The following is a 24,469-nucleotide window of genomic DNA, read 5'->3' on the forward strand; positions in this document are numbered from 1 at the left end:
ATCCCCACCTTCCCCCCAGCCCCTCCCCTCCATTCCCATCTCCTCCAGGGCCCAAAGCTATGACCTCTGTATCCCTGTGAAATTGTTCCTGCTGAAAGAAAAACAAGACCCTTCAGTCCAGCTCTCCCTTCAGAACTGATCTGGAAGTTTATACACCCAAGGACCACCTAGTCTTAAAGGAAGATGTCACCCTCTTAGATATCAATACCATTCACATGAACTAGATGGCTGAGACAAGTGTCATGGGATCCTTATTCAGGAAAATGTTTGTCTAATGACACACACCTAAGCAAGGAATTGAGGCTTCAATAGATGTTTAACCTAACTTCCTTCATTATATCCACACTTTCCTCCTTCCTTTCTTTGTACCTATTCTCCTCCCTCCCTCCCTCTCTCTGCCTTTCGTTTTTTAGGAAGTAGAGAGGAGTTATAGCATACCCACTTGTGTGTTCAATTAACGGATGAGAAATTTCTACAGCTACACAGGCAACATTAAGGGAAATATTAGTAAACACAAATCATAACAAAAGCAAGCATGTACTTAATGAAATCTGTAACTAAAATCCAAGCAGTGTAAATACTACTTTAACGTATGATATTATCTCAAGTCAGCTGCTCAGCTAATGTTAATGAAACATGTCCTAGATAATCTGACTTTTTTGGAAAATTGAGTGCTCAACCAACATACCTCATCACTTTATGTGTACAGTTGTCATAGCCCATGAAAATATTTTGGGATTTGTTTTTCTCTCTGTCTTCATTAATTTTAGAGCTATCAGTTATTTTAGAGAAAAGGATGTGCCCACTAGGACCTTGCAAAAAGAAAATGAATGGCACTAAGTCAGAGCTAAATCTAAGATTTTGGAATGTCTCTTACTATTCATATGCCGTGAATATCATCTCTAAATCCTAAAGATATGGAAAAATTAAGGCAAATTCTCCATATCTAGTTGGAATGAGTTTTATTTCTGTTTCTAAATGTTTGAATTCTTTTATGCATATTTTTAAAAATATTTAATGGGTTCATCACATTTGACCTGCTTAAAATTTGCTCAAAATATATATGGGAAAGGCTTGTGGTATTGGAGATTAGCCCTGAAGACAAAAGGTCATAATGAGACATTTTTGGAACTTAAGAAAAGAAATCTGTTGCCATGTGAGGACCATAAGGAATCTTATTAAATTTTCTATCATAATTATGTATTTGGTGGATTGAGATTGAGAAGTTTTAAGTGTCTGTGTTTGTGAAATTGCTCACATTTAATAACCTCAACACAATAATTTCTTTATAGTATTTTCAAAAGGCTATATAAATGAAAATATTAATATCAAAGAACAACCAGGAAACATTGGTAGCTTGTTGTTAGAAATAATAGAAATCAAAAATAGTAATGTGTTTAAGTAGTACAAAAAAAAGAACTTGAAAGAACCAAACAAACATGAAAATGCTCAAAAACATTGTATTAATCATTAAATCAATAAGTATTTCTTCTCTTCTAATCATTAAATATTTCCTTGTACACAAGGTTTTGTTTTGTTTTAAGATAGTATCTCCTCCATCCCACTTTGACCTTGAATGGACTTTGGAAGCCAAGGCTTACCTTGAATTCTCATTCTTCTGCCTCCCATTCCTTTAGGTTCCAGAACTACAGTCATGCACTACAATATCTGATTATTTAAAAATGGTTTCCACCTTATGTATCTTTATTAAATATTAAATATGAGAAACCTATACAAAAGATTTCTATCAGCTTGTCACTGACCAGTTTGAGAATGTCAATGTCTTTCTACATTTTTAAGCTAGTCTTCTCAGGCTGTGCACTGACTATTACATTGAAGAGTTGTCTAGAATACCAGGAATTTTTAATTCAAGGGGCCATTTTAATATTTTTTAACGATTTTATTTAACTTTATCTGTGTTTGTGTGTGCACATATTTGAGCACAGAACATGTGTGCTTGCACTGGGGTGCTGTTGTTTATAAATCCAGGAGAGGGCAACACATTTCCTGGAGATCTAGTTACAGGCCTTGCCAGCCCCTATGAAGGTGCTGGGAACTAAACTGCAGTCATCTGCAAAAGCAGCCAATGTTCTTATACCTCTGAGCCATCTCTCCAGCTCTTTCAAGTGGTCATTTCTGTCTTGCCAAAACAATGTTAGACAAAAACCTGTGTTTTCTTACCAGAGCTTGAGAAAATAAATAGAGATCAGAGAGAAGGCAATGTTAAGGTTATTAGTTGACTTAATATAGAATGCTTCTTACTCGTGGTAGAATTCTTTACAAAATACAATTTTTAAACTAGGCTTATCAGTTTGCTATTTCTTCACTCATTCTTCTAAACATTATGTTGTTTTTTTCCTTTAGATATTAAAGTGTAAGAATACTTCCCCCAGGATTAGAGATTTAGTAACTTAATTACATGGTTCATACTTAATTTTGGCGTACTTAATTTCATCTCTTTAATCTTATAATGACACCTCCCTCTTAGCAAGAATTTTAAGTAAATTGGTTAAAAACCCAAAAGGGACTGAGAGGATTTGCTATCCTAGGCAGGCTATGGAAATTTCTCACTTACTTTAAAAGGGGCATTGTCACAAAGGGGTTTCATTTAGAAGTGTTGGGGTGGACAGTGGTGAGATAGACATGTTCACCTGAGAGGGTCTGATGTCAGATTAGTTTGTCTGTCCATATATTTCATATGTCCATTGCTACCTGCCACAGCTTGGATTTGTCAGGAGTATGCATGCTTCTGTTTGTTAAGAGTCCATGTCTGCCCCTCACTGGCAGTGACTTTTCCAGAAGCTGATGCATCTGTCTTCCCAGCTGGCCTTTGCTCACGGAAAAGAAGGTCACTTAACACCATTTTATCCTCCTGGACAGCTGTATGTAAACTGCCTGAAAAAAAATGCTCTCGAATGGCTGAGCCAATTTTGGCTTTAAAATAATTGCTGTTTAGATTTTTTTAATTTGGGAATGTGCTGGCTTAGTTTAATAGGAAAATGCTGTGGTTTTCATTGGTCTGAGTACCCCATCACCTTTTACTGACTTGCTGAACATCAATGTCTTCACAGGTTATCTTGTGATTTTTAAAGGAAGTGGATATCTCTAGTTTAGTACGGACCTTAGCTAAACATAGATCTTATCTCAGTAATGGCCATAATTTTTTTTTCTGGTTTTCATATTTCAGTTGTCTATTTACCACAATAAGCTAAGCTTTGTAGGTAGGTTGCTTCTTCTCTGTTACCCACTACTTTTCTTAGAGCACACTACCAATGTCATTGTGGATTATATGTTTCTTTCATACATAACTCTTATGTGGAAAAAAAAAATGAAGCAATGAAATATTCAATCCACTGGCCAAGAAAAGAGTAAATATTCCTTCTTACGGGAGCCCTGACTCAGTCTTTCTAAAAATTAAGAAAAACCTATGAGACTTATTGGATTTTAATCAAGATATACACTAATTACGATAAGATGTGCAGCTTTAAAGACATAGTTCAATGAGCTTTGCCTAGTAGATGAGTCTGTGTGATCAGTATCCTGATCAAGTTGCAGAATTTGTCTATCATTACCAAAAGTTCCCTTATGATGCACCTCTGTTGACCGTGTGTAGCCATGGTTCTGCATACTATCAGAGCCTATTTTTACCTTTCCTACAAGTTCATAAATATAATCAAAGAGTATATGGTCTTCAAAAAATTGTGCCTGGTTTATTTCATTGAACTTATGGGTTTTTAGGTTTATCTAAATTATAGATGACTAGATTGATTATTGTGGAACAAGAAATTTATTACCCTTGTTAAAAATAATGGGATTGGTGATGAAAAACTATAGTATTACAGACACCTGATTCTGTAAACTCACATTGGGTCTTTGGGTTTGACTTTTTGAGTCTCCACTGATTTTTTTCGTGAGTCCCAAGTATATCTGTAAATGATTCTTAGCAGAGCCACAAAACTCATATCTCACAAACAGATCATTTGATAAGCCAAGGAGATTAGCTGGCCTGCTTTTAGATTAGGAAACCACCTGGGCATCCAAACATCTCCAGGTTTCTGCATAGCTACATCTTTGGTGTCGCTTTGCATTCATACAACACTGTGGGTGGTGATGTAAACACAACAGTTTGTAAGATTTGGGAACTACACAACTGGATGTTCCACTACAAGTCTTTCTAAGACACATTTTCCATAGCATAAATATTTAAGGTTGTAAAGGGAGGTTTGGCTAGAATGCCTAAGGAATGTCACAAAGCAGCATTATCTATTTGCAGGAAGAATAAGAGGCTTTCCAAGAATAGCTTGTGGAAAATGGATTCATCAAATTGAATTTGAACAGTCCGTGATTGACAGCCGCAGCCAGCTTAGCTTTTGGGGGTTCCAAAAGGGGACACAGGGAAATTGCGTTGATATGGAGGGCTATCTTATAGAGCATGTTCCTGGAGGAACAAAGTTTCACTCCTACAGGTCAACAATATTGCAGACTTGATGGAGTGCTTGGGATTCCACTAGAGATTTTTTGGTCAGAAAAAGAAAAATAGATATTTGGTACCAAAATGTGTTAGTCCATCTCATAGATGAGTAAAGTGACAAACCACTTTTAGGAAAGCCACAGATAAGTACTGTGTGTGCCTGACAATCTTCTACTTCTTCTGTAAAAACCCTCGGTATTATTAGTGAGATCCCCTAATAGGAAAATTATTGTTGAAAACAGTTTAAATGAGTATGTTCCAAGTAAAGACAACATCCCCTAAAGATGGACTGTTCAGTCATAAATTATGTAAAGAAAGAAAAGGCCTGTATAAATGTTTTCCAAATGCAAATTTTTGTACAGCAGCTTGATATAAGATATGTGGGAAACTCCTTCAATGGCAAAAAGAAAATCTGAACAACATACAGCTGGGTGTTAACATTCCTTATGTGTTTTGCTTCCTCTTAGATCTGCTAGAACAACTTCAAGGACTGCTGAGCCCAGGAGTGGAGGGAGGGTTGTATAGAAGAAGTGACTCTACTCTCAGAAGAATTCGGAAATCTTCATCATAGGTAATAGCTGATTTGTGTCTTTGGTTTTGTATTCTTCGAAAATGAGTGAAGCTGTGGTATAAAAATGGGTGACATCCTGGAGAATATTAGGATGTTTTGAATTTGCTTTTACTGAGTTTACTTTCCCTGGTTCTTATTGATCATCTGCAGTAGGTTCCAAAGTCATTACTTAGCAGATACTACCTTGACATTTGAATTGGGGTGGCAAGGTGGCAATAGCATCCTTGTGGAGCACTAATCTGGCCACTTTGGACTTGAGTCAGCAGTAGAAGGGACTGTGATGATATTTCCATGTGATACCCAGGAGGGTGCTCACAAGAACAGTTAACCAGCACCACTGAGAAGCCCCAGGGCTGACACCATTAACCTTCGTGCACCTGTAAATAATAAGTGGCTGAGTCCTGTGGAGCAGTTGACGTTTTGCTGTTTGAACATGTCATATGATTTTCTGCTTTTAATCGATAAAATTTCCTGCTCTCTTACAATAGGAGTCTTGACTTAAAGGATTTGATTAAACAAAAATATTTTGAGTCTTACTTTGGGGTAAAGTTAGTTTTACCTAAATATTGCTCGTATTCCCAATCTTGTCACAAAGAATTGGAGCGTAGTACTTCCTCCTTTATCCATCCTCATCACAGTGCTAACACAGCCCTTCTCTAGAGAGAAAAGGGGCGCAGCTCAGTGCTGACAAAATCTGTCATCCCTGGGCTCCAAGAAAGCTTACACCAGACCAATCTCCTCTAAAGGTGATGAAGATACTCCACAGTCTGTCATAGTTGTGATCTTTCCAGATTCATTTCAACGTGTAAGTTTTTGTAGGTGAGTCTTCAGTCTGTTATCTTTGTAGTCATTTTAAAAAATGATAAAGGCTTCAGTGCCATGGGACCTAATGCAAACCCTGATTGAATTCTTTAGTATGAAAGGCTGCAGACTCACGGGCCCTAACACTCTGTTCTACTTTAATAATACCAACAGTCCACTGGGATGCCCAGTGGTATTATCATGCAAGATGGCAGAAAATGTCCTCATCACAGGTTAGACATTGTTGTTGTTTTATCTTAGCAATACTTTTACCTTATCTTGGTTCTGTTTGCTTTTCCAGATTCTGTGATTTCTTTCTTTCTTTCTTTCTTTCTTTCTTTCTTTCTTTCTTTCTTTCTTTCTTTCTTCCTTCCTTCCTTCCTTCCTTCCTTCCTTCCTTCCTTCCTTCCTTCCTTCCTTTCTGTATCCTTCTTCACACAGGGTATATTTTATTTAAGACAGTTTCATGTTTACAGAAGAATTCATTTGAAAATAGAGAAAACCTCTGTGTACAATCTCTCCCAACACATACAGCTTCCACTGTTATTAACATCCTGCATTTTTGTAATAATTTGTTATAATTGATGACTCAATATAGACACATTCTTATATCCCTCATTAAACAATGGTTTCCTGCTAGTATGTCTATTCTGTAGGTGTTGAGAACTATATAATGACAAATTTTCACCACTATTGTGTGTATGTACCACTCTAAATTTCCTGTTTCCCTTATATGTCCCTCGCTTTCTTTACTGATATTCTGGCAAGTTAAAAAAAATTTTTGACTCCATAATTTTGCCTCTTAGAAATTGTGATATAATTTGGGTCATATCATTTGTAGATGTTTTATATTAACTTTTTTTTTTGGTGTGTGTGTGTGTGTGTGTGTGTGTGTGTGTGTGTGTGTGAGAGAGAGAGAGAGAGAGAGAGAGAGAGAGAGAGCGAGAGCACTATGGGATGTTCTGTATGTCAAATGTGGTTGCTCTGATTGGTTAAAATAAACAAAGTACTAATTGGCCAGTAGCCAGGCAGGAAGGATAAGGTAGGCGGACAAGGAAGAGGAGGCGGCTGGGAACAGGAAAGCTGAGGGGATAGACTGCCAGCCGCGGCCATGACAAGATGTAAGGTACAGGTAAGACACGAGCCACATGGCAAAGTATAAATTAATAAAAATGGGCTAAATATAAGAGTAAGAGCTAGACAATGGTAGGCCTGAGCTAATGGCCAAGCAGTTTAAATAATAAGTGTTTGTATGATTATTTTATATGTGGGTTATGGGACCACAGGGGCTTGGTGGAACCTGGAGAGAAGCTCTCCAACTACAACAGAGAGAGACAGAGACAGAGAGAGAGATTGTAGATGATTTCTTTACATATTACAGTGTATTCATTCATCTGTTCGTACTGCTTCTAAGTTTTGGAGCTGTTTAAGAAAATGCTGAAAACATTTGTTTTCCAACTTGCATAGCAACCTGTTTTCAACTCATTCACAAGTGTACCCAGGGATTAAGAGGACTAAATCAAATATTAATAGAATGTGATTTTGTAAGAAATTGCCAAACTTCATTACAATGCAGCTATCACATTTTTACATTTTTTCCAGTATGTGAGCAAGTCCCTGTTGTTCCTTCTACTTGCAGATGTTCCCAGTTGTCAAGGCATTGTGTCTCACCATTGTAATGGACACTCTGTGCTTTTCCATTGTCTATGTATGAATAGACTTAGTTACACATTAATTTTATTAAAACTGGACATTTAGCCACTGGCATCTTCTTGAGTACTTATTATGGAATACCATTAAGAATTTGAACTTTTTCTAGGCCTTACTATCTATTGTAATGCTATTTCATGTGACACATGTGCTTGGCATCACAGTGTAACCTATTAATCATTGTTGCAGTTGGCAAAGACTCTTTCAAATAATAAATTATTGTAACTAAAATATATACAGTACATCAAATCTTTTGTTGATAACCAAAATATGCATGTTCTGTGGATCTTCATTCAAACAAATCATGTTTGATGCTGCACAAGCTAGGTTTATGCCATGAACAGCACTAAACACAAGGCCATTCCGCTCAGAGTCTACCCAGTCCTCTTACCTGGAAGATAAGTAGGATTAAACAGAGCTAGTACTGGGATAGGGGGCATCAGATTAGACACATCTGTGCTGGCTATAGATAGCCCCAAACTTTCAGTGATTCAATTTATTATTTTTACACTTTTATGATGGTATGAAACTAATTCACATCAGTTTCTACGAACTCAGTTATTACAAATTTGATATGCACAACCTTCACTTGAGAGTGTTGAGAAAACATGATTTGAAACACAAACTTTGAAGTGGTTGCCCCCTACCCACTCACACACTTTTTTTTTTTTTTTTTTATTTTCTAGTCAGCAATATAAACTCTCTATAACCTCTGTAGATGTCCAGGTCCCTTCTGGAGTATTCCCTCCAAGTACAATCCTGGTTCTAATGCAAAGATGCCTCTACAGTTTTGTTTTTGTTTTTTAACTTTTGTGGGCCAACCACCCAGCTCCCAAATAAATACCGGGAAACATATTCTTACTTATGAATGCTAGGCTTTAACTTGGTTTGTTTCTAGACAGCTTTTCTAATTTAAATTATCCTATTTCTTTTTAACTACACTTTGCCTCTGGGCTTTTTACTATTCTTTATTCTATATATCTTTCTTACCTTCTTACTCTGTGATTGACTGTGTGGCTAGATGGCTGGGCCCTGGCATCCTCCTCTCCTTCTCCTTTACTCACTCCTCACTTTCTTCCTTACATTTTTCCTCCTATTTATTTTCTCTGCATGCCATCCACTCCTAGCCTTTCTCCTGCCTAGCTATTGGCCATTCAGCTCTTTATTAGGCCAATCAGGTGTTTTAGGCAGACAAATTAACACAGCTTTACAGAGCTAAACAAATGCAACATAAAAGAATGCAACACATCTTTGTATTGTTAAACAAATATTCCACGGCATAAATGAATGTAGCACATCTTAAACTAATACTCCACAAGATGCCCCTGCTCAGAGATGCTGCTAAGAATTTGGGGATGGGAAGAAACATGAGACCTCCAAAACATTGTTTCCCATCGTAAGGTGGTAAAAAGATAAATAAAGGAAAAGCAGAATACTGGTGGAAAGATAAAACACGTATTCATAATTCAAAGAAATCATTATTTTAAACCTGTATACAGTCAATCCCAGAGTGGGACAAGTTTGAACCTTTACATATAAATAAGATCCTTCCCCCAGAACTTGAAGATAGAGGTAAAGGCATTTTGGTAATGAGCATATTTCCTGAGTCAATCAGCTATGTGTCATTCTTCTGTGGCTTCAGTTTCATTTTTGTCCAAGTATTGTTTGTGCCTTCATTTTTATAGTTCATCTTGTCCAGTGACAATAAATCATTTTTACCACACATAGACCCTCCAACTGTGATGTCAACAAACATTCCCTAAGTGCTAGAAATTTATAGCAGCCTATCAAAATTCCATTGAGATGTGAGTAGATGAATCTTGATTTGATTGGTACCTATGTTGAAAAGAACCTTGCATACTGTCTTATATTGAAAATTTATAAGAAGATAATTTCCATCTTTAAGGTAGAAAATCAGCCAGCAGTAAAGGAAAAAGATGAAAGAGAATGAACAGGCAATGTAATTAGCAGGCTAATTAGCTAATTAAATGAGAAACCAGAATTGTACTATTGGCTGTGAAAAGGGAGAGGAGGTGATAAGTTATATAGAGAGCTTCAACTTAACTAGAGTCTATTTATTGGTCACCTACTAGATGTTGAACTCTGTTCTAGGCTTTTATAAGTTAGTAATGACAATATACTATCTATTCCAACAGGCCTCAGTGCACAAAGATGTTTATGTTTTCTTTACTGTTCACACATACAGTTTGTAAACAATATAAGCTTTTATATGTTTACTTGGTTGGATCTGAAGAACTGTGGTACTGGTGGTTGAGAGATTTGTCAAGACCTTGGGCCAGGCAGGACTGGAGAAAATGCCAGCTACATTATGGCAACACAGGAGAAGTAAGTAATAGGTTAAAATGTTAAATATGGCAGTGTTTGGGTTCTCACCAAGAAGCCTGGGCAGATATTAAAAGAAAGTGACATTTGAGCTAGTATTCACAGAGAGGGAATGGACAAATAAGAACATAGTAGCTCCCACTATTTGGAAGTCTGAGGCAGCAGGATTTCTGTAAGTTCAAAGCCACCTAGGACTATATGGTAGCTATATAGTGAATTCCAGGCCGGTGTGGGCTAAAGAGTGAGACCAGTCTCAGAAAACAAACAAACAAAGGAAGAAAAGATCCTCACAAGGGACCCAGCAGAGACTATTCTAAGAATGCCCCTGTTCTAAATTAAGATTCTAACTCAAGACAATTTTAGTAAGCCCCAATACCAAAATGGAGACCCTTTTTGCCGCAATCAAGTTCCTCTTTTGAAATCTTGCTTTGGCTCAGAGTAATTCTGTCTCTAAAAGACAAAAGAGATAGAATAAGAGAGTTAAGCTGTAGCCCTTGGGCCCTGCCTAGGCTTAAAGTCAGTCGGAGTGGGCCAGGGATATTGGGGAAGGAAGGAAAAACAGAATCCAGACTTTCCCTTGAATCTGCCGAAAAGGACTTCGCTAAGAAAAGGAAGCACCACAGTACCCAGTGTCAACCTCTGGCTTCGACATGTGCTCTCATAGACAAACAGTCACAGATCTTACACATACATACGCACACACACCTAGACACACATACACATCAGGCTAACAGTAATTGATAGTTTCCTCAGTAGCATCCTGTGGTATATTTTTTTTAAGTGTGTAAGAATTAATATATAGCTGTAAGTAGTGAATGATTCAATACATTTCTATTGGGATGTTAATTAAAATGTGTATTGACGTCGGGGATTTATAATGTCAAATGTACAAACTGGTTTTGGTTCCTGCTCTCTCTAGATTTTATTTTATTTTTTAAAAATCTTTCTATGCTGTGTAGCAGGTCTTCCAGGAAACAGCTGCTTTGAGAGAAGTGAAAGATTAGATATATTAAAATGGGAACATGTCTTAATATAAAAAAGAATGGGCTTATTTTTCTTGGAAACAAATTGAGAAAGTGTGTCAAAGTTAATGTGGCAGAAGGCAGGAGGCATTTGGGATTTCAGGATTACTTGTAAGGGGCATTTTGAAGAAAATCAAATTCACATTCAAGGTGAATGCAATGCCCCTCTCTTTCCTCTTCTTTATCATCCTGCCTCTACTATAATCCACTTCAAAAAAGGACCTATAATCAGTCTTTTATAACCTCATAATTCCTTAGGATTTCAAAATAGCATGCCATTTCTCTGAAGAGTAATTATAATTTAAACAGGAGGGGGTGATACCTTCCATTTAAAAATAATTATAAAACAGCCCACTGAGTTTATATGTAAGACTTGGGATTTTTATTGTTTTTTTTTCCTTGTGGTTGCACTTTGATCTTTATTTTTTGCATCTATTTTACATTAAGAGAACTGTGTAGTCCTCATTATTGCAACATGATGAGATTCTTATTGGCTTTAATTAACCTGCTTTATTCCTTCTCAACTCCACAATTAATTTGCCTCATTTGGTTAGCAAATGAAAAGTTCTAACTGCAAAAGTTGCATGTTGCTCTAATTATTGAACATTTGATTCTTGTTCTTCAAAAAGAAACAGCAACAGACATAGATGATGATTTCATATTGCATAGCAAACATCAAAGATTTTTCATGGAAGGCATTGTTCCAGGAATTTTTTTTTTTTTTAAGGTGTTACTGTTGGTTTTGTGGAAAACGTCAGATACAATGGAAGATAGTAATCTAGCATGTTTGTAATGGGGGACTCAGGGATTTAGCAACAAAAATAAATCTTTACTTAAAAAAAATGACAAATTGCCATGAGAGCGATAGAGTTGAATTGCTGAACTTGGCAACATTAGAAGTGGTTGCTTAGAATAAAGGCTTTTAAAAAGCTTTTTATTTTGATTAGTCACTGTAACATCAAAATCAGAATTCTTAATTTTTATAAGCCTGGAAATATGCATGGAACTTTTCTCCTGCCTTCAACCTCCCAATGTACTGGAAACGTGCTTTGCAAAAGCACCATGACAGATAATTACACTTATCAAACATCTGAGCTCCTTGCATCAAAGTCTGAAATAAATTACGTTTTCCTTTTCCCAACAAAGAACAACGAAAGGACAATTTTGGGGGAGCTAAGTGAATCAAATGAGTGTGTGGTTGGACTGTGGTGCTCAGATACCAGAGTGAAGTTAACCTGATTGTCGCTTCCCCGCTAGTGTCCTGTGAGCAACTCCTGGGGCTAGTTGTGCATGCGCATGCATCTGTAAGGTTTTGTATATGAGAGTCCAGGAGATAGAAAGTGTCTTTGGTTGCTCTGGAAACATCATTTTAACCTCTTTGCATCTGAAGTTTTCTGAGAAAAACATCCACTTAATCTCACAATGGCCTCACAGGAACAATTTAATAGTTCCACTAAAAGCCTATAAGGGCTCTCAAGGTAGAAGATGCAGTTTGTAAAGGCGTCCCCAGACTCTGTCAATCTTAATTTAAAGAATTGCAAGCCTCAAGGGTTCATTTACCAAGTCATCAGTTGCAGAGAACAGGAGGCAGGAATACTTCTAAAGAAGTTGTTAAAGTGTTAGTCAAATCATGACCAGGAAATGCATGCTGATTTTGTTTGATGAAAGGAAGGTGTAGGTTCAGTATAGACTACTTCACTTCCATACATTAAATGCAACAACTTAGGGGAGTGTCCCTGAGGTGCCTTTGAAATGACCTTTGGAGCGGCCTCTCTTCTTCGGTGTGTTACTTTGAGTTATGGAACTTGAAGGGCCAGTGTTGGCAGACATCTGGAAGCCTCAGTGCGGACATCTGGATCTTCTCATATGTCCCTCATAGAGAACCTGCATCTAAGAGGCTCTGTGCCATATGAAGTTCTCGGGTAGAGCATTCCTTGGGGGTCAGTGGTTCCAATGGTGCTTGTTGTTAAGGCAGAAATGTTTTTCCATTGATACATGTCTTAGTCAAAAGTCTGTAGCTGTGAGGAGGCACCATGAACAAGACAACTCTTATAAATGGAAACTGGTGCTTGCTCACAGTTTCAAAGGTTTAGTCCATGATCATCATGCCAAGGAGGATGGTGCCAGGCAATCACGGTGCTGGGAAAGTAGCTGAGAGCTACATCCTGATCAATAGAGAGAGAGAGAGAGAGAGAGGGAGAGACTGGTCCTGACATGGGCTTCTGACACCTCAAAGCCCCATCCCCAGTGACACATTTCCTCAAATAAGGCCACACACAGCTTCTCATAATCCTTCTAGTTCTTCTAAGAGTTGCACTCTCTGGTGACTAAACATTCAGATATATGACCCTGTGAGGGCCATTCTTACTCAAACAACCACAGTGTATATTTTAATGAGCCTCAATGATTCTTTAATGCATTGTTAACACATAAATAAGATGAGTATGACTGATGATCTTTTTTAATGAATGATATAAGATTCTTGTTCACTTGCTGATCCCAAACAACTGCATAAAAATGGCAAAACCCTTTAGAATAATGACAGATGGGAGGAAGTTGATCCACATGTGGTAATGGGATCATGAGTTATGGGATGTTTACTGACAATCAACTGTTAGAAATATAGTTCTTTACTGATAGCAATTCAGTTATATTATGTGAGAAGCAGTACCATTAATTTGAATGTTTAGTATTATATCATTGCATTGCTGTGAACTTCTTTTTTTAATTTTATTTTCCATTGTAAATACCAACCACAGTTTCTCTTCCCTCCCCTCCTCCTGCTCTCTATCCCCCCACCATCTCCAAGCCCTTTCCACTCCTCAGAAAATGTAAGGCCTCCCGTGGAGAGTCAACAAAGTCTGACACATCAAGTTGAGGCAGGACCAAGTTCCTTCCCCCTGCATCAAGGCTGAGTAAGATATCCCACCATAGGGAATAGACTCCAAAAAGCCAATTCATGCACCTGGGATAAGTCCTGGTCCCACTGCTAGGGGCCCCTCAAAGAGACCAAGCCACTCAGCTGTCACTCACATTCAGAAGGCCTAGATTGGTCCTCTGCAGGTTCACCAGCCATCAATCTAGAGTCCATGATCTCCCACTAGCTCAGATCAGCTGTCTCTGTGGGTTTCCCCATCATGATCGTGTCCCCTTCGCTCATATAATCCCTCCTCTCTCCCTTTGACTGGACTTCAGGTGCTTGGCTCAGGGCGTAGTTGTGGATCTCTGCATCAGATCCCGTCAGTTACTAGATGAATCCTCTGTGATGATACCTAAGGTAGTCACCAATCTGATTACAGGAGAAGGCCAGTTCAGGCACTATTGCTAGGAATCTTAGCTGGGGTCATCTTGTGGATTTCTGGCAATTTTCCTAGTACCAGGTTTCTCCCTAACCCTATAATGGCTTGTTTTATCAAGACATCTCTTTCATTGCTCTCCCTCCCTGTCCCTCCCCCTACTCAAACATCTTTTTTCCTCATGTTCTCATCTCCCATCCCATCCCCTTCCCACCACCCTCTCCCAGTTTCCCCAGGAGATCTTATCTATTTCCCCTCCCAGGGTGATTCATGCTTGTCCTTCTTAGGGCCCTCCTTGTTACCTAGATTCTCTGGGGTTGTGGATTGTAGTCTGGTTGTCCTTTGTTTTACATCCAATACCCACTTATGAGTGAATACATACCATGTGTGTCCTTCTAGAGCTGGGTTACTTCAATCAGGATGATTTTTTTCTAGTTCCATCCCTTTGCCTGCAAATTTTATGATGTCATTGTTTTTTAACAACTGGGTAATAACATTCCATTGTGTAAATGTACTATATTGTTTTAAACCAATCTTTGGTTTCAGGGTATCCAAATCAGTGGTTTCAAGTTGTTTCCAGGTTCTGGCTATTGAGAATAATGCTGCCATGAACATAGGTGAATAAGTGTCCTTGTGGTATGATTGAACATCCTTTGGGTATATGCCCAAGAGTGGTATAGCTGGGTGTTGAGGTAGATTGATTCCCAATTTTCTGAGAAACCGCCATATTGATTTCCATAGTGGCTGTATGTTTGCACTCCCAACAGCATTGGAGGAGTGCTCCCCATAATGAAACAACAGAGTACTTTTAAAATTGACATTTAAGTGTACAATGGTACAATCAACTCTGGGGACATTTTATTAAAGTGAAAGTAGCATATAAATAACTATCTTTTTTAGCTATATAAGATGCTCTGGGGTAGAAATAAGTACAAATGTTTTTGAGTTCCCAAACACTACTCAAATTGTTTTATTTTTAAAATTCTCAATAGATTTTTATTGCCTTGTTGGCCCCAAATTTGTCTTTTTTCCCTCTACTGTCTAATTTTCAATGCTCAAGTTTTCAAGTTTTTCCACTTAAATATGCTTTTAAAACAGTATTTTTTGAGCTGAAGAGTTGTCACAGCCATTAAGCACACTGGTAGCTCTAGCAAAGGAAGCAATTTCAATTCCCAGCACCTGCTTGGTGGGTCAGAAATGTCTGTCATTCCAGTCTCAGAGGATCTGATGCCCTCTTCTGGGCTTATAGGAGCACATGTGGTACACAGACATATATGCAGTCAAAACATGCATGCACAAACAGAAATAAATAAATAATTTATCTAAGTATTTCCTGGACTTGGTATTAGAGTTCAAACTGAAAAGATAGCAACAATTCTTATTTAAAAAAAACTAAAATACTAAATTTACAAAAGGCAAAGAGAATTGGGGATTTAGCTCAGTGGTAGAGTGCTTGCCTATCGCCTAGCAAGCACAAGGCCCTAGGTTCAATCCTCAGCTTAAAAAAAAAAAAAAAAAAAAAAAAAAGGCAAAGAAAGGTTTGATATAAAATTTAAATCTGCCTTTTACTTGTAATGTCGATATAAAACCAAGTTGATCAAACCTATATTTGAAGATTTTTTTGTTTATAAAGACAAATACTGGAAATGTTAATTCCTGTGTCTGTAACAACAACAAAAAAATTCATTGAGGCTGAGCTACTACTGTAGCTCAAATGTTAAAAGGTCTTATTAATAAAAACCTGGAGCCTGATATTGGGGTAAATGCTGAAAGATCAGAAAGACAAACGAACAAGCCACTGCCATGTCCTTCTTACCTCTAGGACTCCTTAGCCTGAAAAGCCTTTAGTTCCTGTCTCTTCACGACTTATATACCTTTCTCCACCGTGCCATATCACTTCCTGTTTCAGCCTCTCTACTGCTGAGATGAAAGGCATGTGTACTTGCTTCCCAAGCAAAGGCATGAAATCTCAAGTACTGGAATTAAAGGTGTGTACCACTACTGCTTGGCTGTGTTTCTCTCCTAGACTGAGTCAGTCTCATGTAGTCCAGGGTGGCTTTGAACCCACAGAGATCCAGATGGATCTCTGCCTCCTGAGTGCTAGGGTTAAAGGTATGTGCCACCACTGCTTGGTGTCTATGTTTAATCTAGTGGCTTGTTCTGTTTTCTGATCTTCAGGCAAACTTTATTAGGGTAAACAATATATCATCACAGACCACTATTATAGTAACTAAAAGCCTTGGACTTTACCAAAAAGTGTCCACTTACTCTTTGGCATTAAGCATTCAGTGCCATGTTGGACATGAGGCAAGTACATGAGTGAATAACATATGGCATTTAGGGCAAGGCTCTAGAGTACCATTTCTAGTCCAAACACTTAAAGTAGTAAAGCCTTCTAAATTTTAGACATACTAATGAAGTAAGCACACATGGAGGTCCCTATAACTTCTGTATCTTACTATTTTCTCTTTATAATAGAAACAAGTGATAGAAGAAAACCCAATATTCAACAAATATTGACTGAAAGTCTCCTGCATACTGGGCCCTGTATGTGGTGCTGAAGACAAATACTTTTCTTTTTTTTTTTTTTTCTTTTCAGTTTTTCTTTTTCTTTCTTTTTTGAGGAGATATACATTGTCATGGTTTGGGGATAAAATGGCCTTACATATTTGTGTGTTGAAAACTGTGTCCCAGTCTGTGGTACTATTGAGATGCCACCTCACCAGTGGTTTGAAACAAGCTTTTAGAAGTGCTCTGGTAGGAGGAAGTATGTCGCTGCACTTGCTTTTAAAGGATATAACTTGTTGCTGGGCCCTACCTGTCTGTCTTCACACCTGGCTGCTCTAGAGTGAGTGGTTTGGCTTCACCACGTCATTCCACCCTGATATTTTGACCTTGCCCTAGGCCTCTAGCAATCAAGCCAGATAATCATTGGCAGAAATCTCTGAAAATGTGGCAAAAATGTCTTCCTTCCCTTAGGTTGTAGTTTTCTTACAGAACTGAAAACTCACACAGAACCTCTCATTAAAGAAATGAAATTGTTCAATTTTTCCCCCTGGGTACCATTATGAGAAACACTATGAAGAAAAGAAAAAGATGAGATGAGCCAGTGGAATAGGGTGCCTCAAAATTAAGGGTGTGGGGTTCTCAGGAGAAAGACAGGCAGATCAAATGAAAGAGCCTGAGGAAAACACGTTGTGTGTTCTTGGGATATGTTCATTATGCTGCTTCTTGAACAGAAGTCTACAGGACTTTACTTCTCTGTAACATATAAAGAGATTCTATTAACTGTTAGTGTTAAGGGTGTAGGCTGAGTGTTGTGATGTATTCTCCTGATCCCAGCACCCAGCGCCTAAGGTAGACGGCAGAGAATCAGAGGGCAAGTTGGGCTTTACAGAGACTCGGACCAAGTAGAATTAAGATTATTAATTACTTACAACTGTAGTGTGGCTAATGTCCTCTTCACAACCCTCCTTCCTTCGCAAGCACGAGCTTATTTAATGTTTATAAAAAGAGTGACTATGCCTATTGGGTGTTTATGGTAAGTAGTTAGGAAAAGTTCAAGTGTATATGGTATAAACTGACACCTGCAAAGAATATGCCTTGTTTATCCCTTTCACTTGATTAATCTTGTGAAGCTTCACTGATTCTTGGTCACTTGAAAAAGTAACAAAAATAAGTTGAGTGTTAAATTTGTATTGTGTTAGGTATTTTAAAGTGTCAAATAGCTGATAGCTTTCATGGAATTATGTTAACAATAGTAGCTGAGGACTAAACATGCTTGACAATGATCCCTGTCCATCATTTCAGCAGAGCAGCCACAATTCCCAACAGGAACCCCATAATCCCATGCTTCAACTAAACTAGACAATTACCCTTCCACTACTGTACATTAAGTTACCTCACATCTAAGCAAAGTACCCTCATCCAAATGATTAGTCATTTTCTCTTCTGTAAGAGCTTGTTCAGTCTTCATGAGATCATCACTCTCCAACTCATGCCAGACTTTTATTTCTTCCTGTTTTCCAATTTCAAAGATTAGAGAAAATGCTCTTTGCTCCATCTACTGTGAGAATGAAGATTATTCTCAGCAAACAGACCGCTGGCATTCTAGAAAATGTTGCCATCACTCTGGAGGGCCACACAGTCTTCCTGAAGGGCCCCAGAGGAACCATGCCAATTATGTTCAGTCAAATCAATGTAAAGATGAGACTCCTTGGAAATAAAAAGAAGAGGCTGCAGGTTGACAAACCTGGGGGAAACAGAAAGAAAATGGCTGCTATATGAAATATCAGTAGTCGTGTTCAGGACACACCCTATGGTGCCACACTGGGCTTTCCTTAGGTCTGTGTATGCTCTCTTACCCACCAATGTAGCTATTCAAGAGAATGGGTCTTTGGTTGAAATCTGAAATTTCTTTGGTGAAAAATATATCGCTAGGTTTGATGTGAGGATAGGTATTGTTTTTTCTGTATCTCTAGCCCAAAAGATGAGTTAATTCTTGAAGAAAATTATATTGAACTTGGCTCAAATTAAGCAACTTCAATCTAACAAGCCAAAACAGTTCATAACAAGGTGATCAGAAAGTTTTTGGATGGATCTATGTGTCTGAAAAAGAAACAGTACTCAGCAGGCTAATGAGTAAGACCTCAGTTACTCAGCTCCAAAAGCAAGATCTTGAATTATAAGTACACTTCATGACACTTTGGGCACAAATGAAATGGTTCTATTGTAAAATAATTATGGAAATTCTTCAATGTTATTCCATATTCTTGGATGTCTCTCACATGAGTAAGACTTACTTTGTTCACCCTCATTGCATTGTACCTAGATTTAAAATATACTATATGTTTTTGTTATGTAGTTATGTTTCATTCATATGGCACATCCATACATATCCTATGTATTTTTACCCACTACACATTTAATTTTCTGCTTAGTCTTTAAATTATTACAATATTAAACAGAACATTGAATTGGAGTGGATACAATTCCAGCCTACAGTAGACATTGTGGAATTAGTTATGAGTAGCCAAAGGTTACATATATGTTTTAATTGCATATGTTTTTTCATAGTTAGTGCTGGGTGAATGCATGTTGCTGAGTTGTGAAAGATAACAGAGACTTCAGGATAATTTCCAAGCAACAGAACTGCTGCATCATCACCAAGAACTTTGAGGATGCCTGTGTTAATATGGAGTGATTATGGTTCCATAGCAGATTAATTGCCTCCAATCATGAAGAAGTTAAAATACTCTCAGAATGTAGAGCTATACTTGAATAACAATGAAGTTTTTCTTTTAATTCAGTGCCAAGTTCAAAGACTGAGTGTCTGTTATTGCTCAGTTGCCCTTATTTATTTGGTGGTTATTATTTCTGAAGACTGTGCAGAACATTGAATTGGAGTGGATACAATTCCAGCCTACAGTAGACATTGTGGAATTAGTTATGAGTAGCCAAAGGTTACATATTATATATGATAATATATCAACCATGAAAGTAAGCACTAGCCTACTTTCAGGATCTCTGAATAAACTGTTTCAAAGGCACCAGACTTGTCTATTCTCTTTGATTACTTTTCATGGGTCAGCAAAGTTTCAGACTATTTGGCACCCAAGATAACCTTTTTTTCCCTCATAAACCAGATGTAAAGATAAAGAAAACATAGCAGGAAAATGGCTTATCAGAAAAGAATATACTCTTTCAATTGTTGTAATGGAGGGTTTAATTAAATTATACTGCATATTTGAAGTATAATTCATACAGCTGAAAGAGAATACATATATATGTAAATATAGAGGAATATCATTGTCATTAATATTTATTATATGAACAAAGCAAGTTCAGATAAGTGTGTGATATACTACCATCTATAAGTTAAAAAGGAATATAGAGACTCAAGTATATGTGCAAAGGATATGTTGGGAAGTCTATGTTTAGGCTGGCTGTGTTTGGTAGGGAAGAGAGGATGAAAGCAAATATGTAAGAGGGGAACTTTTCACAGAATTCACTTTCTAGGCACTCTATCTCTCCTAAACTTTGAACCATGGGACTATAGTACTTAATACCTATTTTTAAAAACAAAAGTTGTGGGAGCCTGTTTTCAGGTTCCTCATGGCTTTACCCAGCAGGTCCGCATAGAGGATGATTAGAGCTAGGGGCCTGAGTGCAGGTGTCTGAGATGGTCTGCACTTGGCTGTGCTGGGGGGGGGAGGTCTTTTGCCCCCCCCCCCTTGGTGTCTCTATAAATACCCTGGGGCAGAGACAGTCGGGGCCCATTGGAAAAGGTTCCAGGCCTTCTCAAGGCTATCCTTTATTTTCTATCTGTTTATCTCCACAATATAACTCCTTCTAACTAATATTTCCTGTTGTTCACACTCAAGAAAACTCTGGGGAGCCGTGGGGTTGGAGGGTAAATGCCCCACAAAAAGTAGAGGAACTAAGAAAACTAAGTTGATCTAGGTTTGATGAAGCCAATGGAAGGTTTTTTTTTGTTGTTGTTTTGTTTTTGTTTTTTTTTTGTTGTTGTTGTTTTGGTTTTTTTTGAGTGTGTGTGTATTTGTTTTGAAAGCAATAATAGACATAGCAAGGTTTTAGAAGCCTATCTCAGAAAACATCGTGAAAGTTTCTCTGGTGGATTTTCTTGACACTAATTATTCAATACTGGGTTGTAGAAGTGTGAATAGAGGATCCCATGGAAATGAAATAACATACAATTCTCTATGGAAACACAGGAAAGTAAAATGTGTAATGCTGATAGAATTGATTGAGATATTTTGTCTATGCAAAATTTGAACATTGTTGATGAAGAAAACTGAGCATTGGAAAATTATCTAGAGGTCATCAATAAACCTTTATGGGCCTGAGCTAATGTACCCACCTTACACAACTGTCTTTCCATATGAACATCATACTTAAAGAACTTTCCTTCTTTTGACTCTTTATGCCAGTGGTATATAATATTGTAAAGTGTATAGAAATTTAATATTTTCAAACATGATATAAAAGAAGGGATAAACTATCCAAAATTAAAAACTGCCTAGATTTAGGTTTAGGATACAGTCTGGTGCTCTGAAAAGTGTACACCTATCACTCTGAATCCACTAGAAAAATCATAAAGAGCATTCCTGAATTTATTAGGAAAAGAGTTAGCATTTTAGAAAGGAAACGAGTTGATGAAGAACAAACTCCAGTAGGGACTTATCAGGTCATTATTTCCTCATTCGAGAAATAAACAATACCAACAAATAGTCACAATTCTAGTAGCACATGGTGTAACAGAATATGGATAAAATAATGATGATTCTTGAGTTTTGTATAGTAGATGAGCTGGACAATAGAGATCATTATACCACATCATCAAATTGTAGCAATATATGGATTTTTGTTGCATGGCATATATTGTGAACATTTAATTTAATCTCCTAAAAGATGCTATGTTTGAAGCAAATGACTGGATCAGACTACAAAGATTAGATAGTATAAAAGTATGGAAGCTTTATGTGTGCCCACTACTGTACTGACTGTATTTAAAAGTAAATATAGAATCATTAAACATTGAGAGACATAATCATAATGAGCAGACATTAAAGGAAAGTGGTAAGGAAGCTGATATTACTAGGCTATAATTTTATCACAAGAGCAGAAATGTCAATGAACTAGAAGAGATAAAAATTCCAATAACAAATCTTAGTAAATACAAAAAAGATAGATTAAGCTAAAAATGAATTTTAATATAGCATGATTGGAGAGAGAAAATTATTCAGAAAAACTTTTCAATTTTAATTCATATTGAATTGTGTTACTATTAAACCATGTATGAATACATATCTAACAGCAGCAGGTAGGTTAATGCATTATAATATTCATAATCTATGTACCCCTGGTTGTAGTATTTACTAATTTTAAATAGTATATGAATTATAATTATTTAGTTTATTTTAAAATTCAGGCAACCATAATTGTCTAACAATGACAAGACTTCAGTAAAAGTCTTTATGTGTGTTTTTCAAACAATTTACTATAGACTGGATGCAGTATCAGTAACAGAGATCAATTTTTTAGTGTTCTGATGACTTAAAATCTGAAGTCAGGGAGCCAGGAAAAATCAGGCCAATTTATAGGCTCCAGATTGCTGACTTATCCTTGTATTCTTACCTAATAGAAAGCAAAAGAAAGCTCTCCATGATTCCTATTATCAGTCACACTTATGAAGGCACCACACTCATGGCCTCCAAAAGCCACCCACCATAAATGTGTGTGGTTACACTGAAGTCCGGATGGAAATGCTTCATTTAGGTATGTGGCGCACAACCCCATAGTCCACAATTATAGAATTAAATTTTATTCAAAGGTTTCTGTTTTCAGACCTGGTCTTCTTTATTGTTTTCTCATCCTTGGATAATAAAGTTGTTCACTACACAAGAACTACCTTTTTAAGGATCATCATATTCCAAGTTTGGAAACAAGTGGTATGCACCAAAATGCATTCAAAACAGCATTAAATGGTTTATTATGAATACAAAGTTTACAAATGTTTGAGAGATACTATGTATTTTCCAAATATTATATAAAGAAATCACGAAGAATATGTTTAGTAGAATTTAGTCATTATATTTTCATGAACTAAGTACATCAAGATAAATTCATACATTTCAAGTACATCAAAATAAATTCAAAGACAAACTAGTATAAAATGCATCTGTGAAGATCGTCAGTGATTTATTTGCAAAGGAAATTGATTAGTCTGTCTCATTCTCTCCTATATAGTCTAAACAAAAAATGTATTACAGCCTTACTGGTAACCTTTTATTCTCAGAAAAAGAGGACATTTTGGGATTTTTACTATAATAAGTCAAAGAATGGATATCCATTAACTGACTTGGGCATGTTTAGAGGAAAACTGCAACTTAGATACGTCTAATAACACTCAGATGCAGAGAGTTCTTACAAATCAATACACAAAAAGATCAACACTTGGAAAGAAATAGGAACTATATCATACAGTTAATTTTAAACTATCCATGTAAAAACCAACTCTCACCTAAGTGGGAATAAAAGAGAATCTGCTCTGGATCCAAATATGAATGACTATGCCCCAGGAACATGGATTCAGGCTACCAAAACACAATGTTCCACAGTAGCAACCAATTTATAAAATTTTTAAATTACAGAACACAAGGAAGTCAAGAACCGAGGCATTTTCAAATACAGTGGTGGAGACATCAGGTAGGCGGGTTAGAGGAGAGCAGAGACGTCTCTGCTAGAGGCTTCAGATACTGTCTGATGACATTCTGAGTTTTTGGATCTCTGGAGTCTGTTGGTCTGTTAGGTTTAGAAAACCCATACTGTTTCATATGGTGGTGAAAAGGACATCAATTCAGAAGCAGGAGTGGACAAGGATTGGCTATTTAGATAGCTAAAGGTGTCTCAAGGTAATTTGGCTTTAAATCTGTAACTTTGAAACTCTCAGTAATAATGACTTTCTAATCAGTCACTCAGCCTTGCACTTTTTTTAATGCAGTTTCCTACTTCTGGGGACTTCTGTTCACAAATAATGTCAAATGACTGCAACGCACATAATAAAATCTAGTCTTACCTGTAATAAAATCGAAATTCAATGACTTACATGGGAAGCAGTTATTTTATACACATGTATAAGATTAAGCACTATTCTAAAATTTAAAAAAAACTGACATGATCTTTACAGATAACTAATAATTAAAAATTCTTCCCTGTAGGAACTTGCATTTTAGTGGAGGGAGACAAATAATAATTGTAATTAAGGAAAATAAATGTCGTATATCTTTAATCATTTCTCATTTCCCTTTCCTCCCTCCAAACCCTCCCATATATTTGCTTCCTTTCTCTCTTTCAGACTCATGGCCTCTTTCATTAATTGTTGTTTCATATATGTTTGTATATGTTTAAATATACATATTCCTATCTAATCTGCTCAGTCTGTATCATGATGCTCCTCTGTGTGTTTCAGGGCTGACCATTTGATACTGGGTATGTGGCTTGTATTCTCTTCCCTGGGGAAGACTATTTTTCCCACCCTCAGAATTCTGTAGTTGCCTGTAGTTATTTGTGTAGGGTTGAAGTCTTGTCTGCTTTTCTTGTCTGCTTTGGCATGTCTGCTGCTACTGCCCTTGTTCAGCTCTTGTTTAGGCATCCATGTTAGTGAGACTTGGTGAATGTCACTTCTGACATTTCTGGAAAACATAATCTTTCTGCCCACTCTTCTGCACTGGTT

General features: G+C 37.1%; 1 protein-coding gene and 1 pseudogene across 4 annotated transcripts in view; both read left to right on the forward strand.

The window, feature by feature from the left end:
• The window catches only part of B3galt1 (beta-1,3-galactosyltransferase 1), a 584,757-nt gene that overhangs the window by 181,895 nt on the left and 378,393 nt on the right, over positions 1–24,469 (forward strand). For all 4 annotated transcript variants that reach the window (XM_036184473.1, XM_036184471.1, XM_036184475.1 and 1 more), the window contains exon 2: positions 4,939–5,042. The gene's annotated coding sequence lies outside the window, so the exon portion shown is untranslated. The remainder of the gene's footprint in view (positions 1–4,938; positions 5,043–24,469) is intronic.
• Positions 18,289–18,852, forward strand: LOC118581752 (annotated as a pseudogene).

Source organism: Onychomys torridus, chromosome 4 (assembly GCF_903995425.1).
Source record: "Onychomys torridus chromosome 4, mOncTor1.1, whole genome shotgun sequence".
Lineage (NCBI taxonomy): Eukaryota > Metazoa > Chordata > Mammalia > Rodentia > Cricetidae > Onychomys > Onychomys torridus.